At 43.2% G+C, this 5,477-nt stretch overlaps 1 pseudogene across 1 annotated transcript; it reads right to left on the reverse strand.

The window, feature by feature from the left end:
* Nucleotides 1-255: 255 nt before the first annotated feature.
* LOC309654222 (thioredoxin, mitochondrial pseudogene) lies at nucleotides 256-3,305 on the reverse strand (annotated as a pseudogene). Its single transcript has one exon. The product of its transcript is annotated as a thioredoxin, mitochondrial pseudogene (transcript).
* Between the last annotated feature and the right edge of the window lie 2,172 nt (nucleotides 3,306-5,477).

Below are 5,477 nucleotides of genomic sequence, written 5' to 3' on the forward strand. Positions count from 1 at the left end.
TACTGAATTTTCTCTTTCCAATCCCAGGTGGGTGGGGGAAATGCTTCTCATCTCTGATTTTAAAATTCATTACAGAATCTCCACTATTGAAGTGCTACCATGCATTGAGAGGACAGATTGCTTTCACTGTTGGCTTAACAAACTCTATCAATAGCAACAAGTAGCATGACGAGGTTCTACTCAACAGAAACTTACTTGTAAGGTTAAGAAAACCCCTGCGGTCCTTAGACAAAACTTCAGGTAACAAGTAGGAGAATAACAGCAGTAAAAGTAATAAAAAATATATCTAGTGTTTAGAAGAGCTTTTTGAAAATATCCTAAAGAAGAACCCTCCCACACTTTCCTTAATAAGATATCTCATATGTGATCACACATATCCACTTCCTTATCATCAGTATCATATGCGAGGATGTTTTGACGTTTTTGTTAAGGCTTTCAAGGAAGGCTTGAAAACAACACAGCAGCATCTATAATGCATAATACTGTCAGTTGTATCAATGGGAAAACTGAAGACCATGTAGGATGAATCACTTGGTTATTATTTACTTATTTAAGTTATTTGGGTAAAACAAGTCAGAAGTGTCGCTTGTTTCTTAGAGCGGTGCTACCCCTGCGAGGCTGCCTTCATGTGCTCAGTGACTCCTTGATTGTAGCTAAAAGGGGGACCCAGGGTTCCACACACCACATTCTGTTCCCCCTTCTGTCATTCCTGCTCACACTCTAGTGGGGGGATGAGTTTGAAGGCTTGTTGTCTTCAAAACCCTTCTGTCTATGTGGGCTATGCTGCATCATTGCTTGTTGCCCAAAGGCGCTCTGCAAAGATAATTTACTGCCTAAGAAAGTGGTATATACAGAACTGGTCAAGCCATGGGTTGCACTTTTTACAAAATTAATAAACAATTTTTTAAAGCAGTTTTAGGTTTACAGAAAATTGAGCAGATAGGGCTTCCCTGGTGGTGCAGTGGTTAACAATCCTCCTGCCAATGCAGGGGACACGGGTTTGATCCCTGGTCTGGGAAGATCCCACATGCCACAGAGCAACTAAGCCCATGTGCCACAACTACTGAGCTTGCGCTCTAGAGCCCGTGAGCCACAACTACTGAGCCCGCGTGCCACAACTACTGAAGCCTGTGCGCCTAGAGCCTGTGCTCCACAACAAGAGAAGCCACCACAATGAGAAGCCTGTGCACCATAACAAAGAGTGGCCCCGCTCACCACAACTAGAGAAAGCCCGCGTGCGGCAACGAAGACCCAACACAGCCAAAAATAAAGAAATAAAGAAATAAAGTAAAATAAAATTTAAAAAAAGAAAATTGAGCAGATAGTACAGAGAGTTTCCATATATCCTCTCCTTTTCCCACTCACAGTTTCTCCTTAGTGCGGTTCTTAGTTCTCTCTTAGTTCTCTTGCCTTAGTGCAGTTACAATTTATTACAATTGATGAACCAATATTCATATACCATTACTAACTAAAGTCCATAGTTTGCATTAGGATTCGCTCTTTGTGTTATACAGTTCCGTAGGTTTTGACAAATAATGTCATGTATCCATCAATACGGTATCCTACAGAATAGTTTCACTGCCTTAAATATCTCCTGTGTTTCACCTAATCATCACTTCCTCACCCCGCCTTGACCCTTGACCCCTGACTATCACATCTTTTTACTTTCTTTCCCAGAATGTCATATCGTTGGAGTCATTCAGTATGCAGCCTTTTCAGATTGGCTTCTTTTATTTAGCAATATGCACTTAAGGTTCCTTCGTGTCTTTTCATGGCTTGATAACTCATTTCTTTTTTTTTTTTTAATATCCTCTTTTTTTTAGAAGAAGAAATTACAGATAACAAAACATTAGCAAAATGAGTAGAAAGTACAGCGACTTCTCATATACTCCCCCTGCCCTCACACATGCACAGCCTTCCCCATCATCAACATCCCACACCAGAGTGGTACATTTGTTACAATAAATGGACCTACATTGACACGTCGTTATCACCAACGACCGTGGATTGTATTAGGGTCCGCTGTTGGTACTGTATTCTATGGGTTGTTTTTTTTTTTGTAATTAATTAATTAATTAATTTATGGCTGTGTTGGGTCTTCGTTTCTGTGCGTGGGCTTTCTCTAGTTGCAGCAAGCGGGGGCCACTCTTCATCGCGGTGCACGGGCCTCTCACTATCGCGGCCTCTCTTGTTGCGGAGCACAGGCTCCAGACGCGCAGGCTCAGTAATTGTGGCTCACGGGCCCAGTTGCTCCGCGGCATGTGGGATCTTCCCAGACCAGGGCTCAAACCCGTGTCCCCTGCATTAGCAGGCAGATTCTCAACCACTGCGCCACCAGGGAAGCCCTGGGTTTCTTTTTTGCTTCTTCTGTTTTTTTTTTTTTTTTTTTTTTTTTTTTTACAAAACAGCAGCAAGAAAGAAAAATGCAGGAGGCAGATGAGCCAGGCACCGGGGTTCAGATCAGAAGGGAGCAGGGAGACCAAGCTGTTACTGCAGGCTGGCCCCGGGACTCTGTCCCAGCATCCTGGGAGCACGGCAACAAGCCCTAGAAGGAGCAGAGAGTGGGTGAGGAGACGGCTGTCCCAGCTCGGTGGCGGCACTGCTCCTTGGGCGGCCACCCTGGCGGTCAGCCAGGTTGGGAGCACTTGAGGCTCCTGTGTTTGGAGGCCTGGTCTCCAAAGCACGGACCCACAGGGGCCAGGCAGAGGGAGGAGGTAGGAAGGGCCGGCACAGAAGGGCTATGAGTTCTATCTGGGTCACCCGGGACCACGGGGCCCAGGTGGGCAGGGGCAGTCAGGACGCTTCCCTGCTTGTCAGACAATCAGCTTCTTAAGGAAGGCCTCCAGCTGGTCCTCATCCTTGATGCCCACAAACTTGTCCACCACATCCCCATTCTTGATGGCCAGCACGGTGGGCACAGCTGATACCTCATACTCTATGGCGAGGTCTGTGTGGTCATCAATATCTGCCTTGGCCATCACCACCTTTCCATGCTGCTTGGCCACCACCTTCTCTAACCTTGGCCCCAGGATCTTGCAGGGACCACATCACTGTGCATGGAAATCCACAACCACTGGTGTCTCACTGTTGACAACTCAGTCTTGAAAGTCTGGTCCATCCTGGATGTTAAAGGTCATTGTACAGACTCTGGTGGTGTATATTGACTGGGCTTGGCTGGGTGTTACTGTCAGGTTATTAGGACTGCGCTGTGGGGTCTGCAGGGCCCTGGAGGCAAGGGGCGCCCACTGACTCTGAGAGGGCTTCCTGCAGATTATGGAGGCCAGGAACCTCCCCAGGAGAAGTCGCTAAGCCATCTCCCTGCAGCGAGAGCAGAGGGGTGCACAGCACGGCCCTCCCCACCGGTCAAGGGCACTTTTGTTCCTTATTCATTTCTTTACTCACTGCCTGCCATCCAGCTTGCACACATCCCCAGTCACCCAGTTGCCGCAGCCAATGGTATTTGTAGCTTTCCTGCCCCATGGACAACACTGGACAATTGCGAATGGAGCATCTACTGGCCAGGTACTGTGCTAGGTGCTCTGCTCCAGAAATGAGAAGCAGATGTGATCCCTACCCTCATGGGACTCACGTGATCAGTCATTCCTAATTAGTACTCAGGTCCCTTGATTGCCACTGCTCCCTTTGGCAGGTTTACTTAAATGCCACTTAAATCTCCCTATTTTTGAAGACCTCTTCTTTCCTTCCCTTCCTTCTCTTCCTTCCTTCTTGCTTTCCTTCTTCCCCTCCTTCCTTCCTTCTTTCCTTCCTTCCTTTCTTCCTTTCCTTATTATACATGTCTTCTCAAGGCAATCACTTCTATACCTACAGCTTCAATTACTTTGTGTATACTCTAATGACAACACAATTTTAAATGTTGTTTTCATTTACCAGTTTTTTTTTTGTTTTTTTGTTTTTGGTTTATTCCTAGGTATTTTATTCTTTTTGTTGCAATGGTAAATGGGAGTGTTTCCATAATTTCTCTTTCAGATTTTTCATCATTAGTGTATAGGAATGCAAGAGATTTCTGTGCATTCATTTTGTATCCTGCAACGTTACCATATTCATTAATTAGCTCTAGCAGTTTTCTGGTGGCAGTTTTAGGATTCTCTATGTATAGCATCATGTCTTCTGCAAACAGTGACAGTTTTACTTCTTCTTTTCCAATTTGTATTCCTTTTATTTCTTTTTCTTCTCTGATTGCCGTGGCTAGGACTTCCAGAACTATGTTGAATAATAGTGGTGAGAGTGGACATCCTTGTCTCATTCCTCATCTTAGAGGAAATGCTTTCAGTTTTTCACCATTGAGAATGATGTTTGCTGTGGGTTTGTCATATATGGCCTTTATTATGTTGAGGTAGGTTCCCTCTATGCCCACTTTCTGGAGAGTTTTTATCATAAATGGGTGTTGAATTTTGTCAAAAGCTTTTTCTGCATCTATTGAGATGATCATATGGTTTTTACTCTTCAATTTGTTAATATGGTGTATCACATTGAATGATTTGCGTATATTGAAGAATCCTTGCATCCCTGGGATAAATCCCACTTGATCGTGGTGTATGATCCTTTTAATGTGTTGTTGGATTCTGTTTGCTAGTATTTTGTTGAGGATTTTTGCATCTATATTCATCAGTGATATTGGTCTGCAATTTTCTTTTTTTGTAGTGTCTTTGTCTGGTTTTGGTATCAGGGTGATGGTGGCCTCATAGAACGAGTTTGGGAGTGTTCCTTCCTCTGCAATTTTTTGGAAGAGTTTGAGAAGGATAGGTGTTAGCTCTTCTCTAAATGTTTGATAGAATTCACCTGTGAAGCCATCTGGTCCTGGACTTTTGTTTGTTGGACGATTTTTAATCACAGTTTCAATTTCATTACTTGTGAATGGTCTGTTCATATTTTCTGTTTCTTCCTGGTTCAGTCTTGGAAGGTTACACCTTTCTAAGAATTTGTCCATTTCTTCCAGGTTGTCCATTTTATTGGCATAGAGTTGCTTGTAGTAGTCTCTTAGGATGCTTTGTATTTCTGCGGTGTCTGTTGTAACTTCTCCTTTTTCATTTCTAATTTTATTGATTTGAGTCCTCTCCCTCTTTTTCTTGATGAGTCTGGCTAATGGCTTATCAATTTTGTTTATCTTCTCAAAGAACCAGCTTTTAGTTTTATTGACCTTTGCTATTGTTTTCTTTGTTTCTATTTCATTTATTTCTGCTCTGATCTTTATGATTTCTTTCCTTCTGCTAACTTTGGGTTTTGTTTGTTCTTCTTTCTCTAGTTTCTTTAGGTGTAAGGTTACATTGTTTACTTGAGATTTTTCTTGTTTCTTTAGGTAGGCTTGTATAGCTATAAACTTCCCTCTTAGAACTGCTTTCGCTGCATCCCATAGGTTTTGGGTTATCGTGTTTTCATTGTCATTTGTCTCTAGGTATTTTTTGATTTCCTCTTTGATTTCTTCAGTGATCTCTTGGTTATTTAGTAACGTATTGTTT

This window comes from Balaenoptera physalus (assembly GCF_965194825.1).
Source record: "Balaenoptera physalus genome assembly, contig: HAP1_SCAFFOLD_2335, whole genome shotgun sequence".
In the NCBI taxonomy this organism is placed as follows: Eukaryota; Metazoa; Chordata; class Mammalia; order Artiodactyla; family Balaenopteridae; genus Balaenoptera; species Balaenoptera physalus.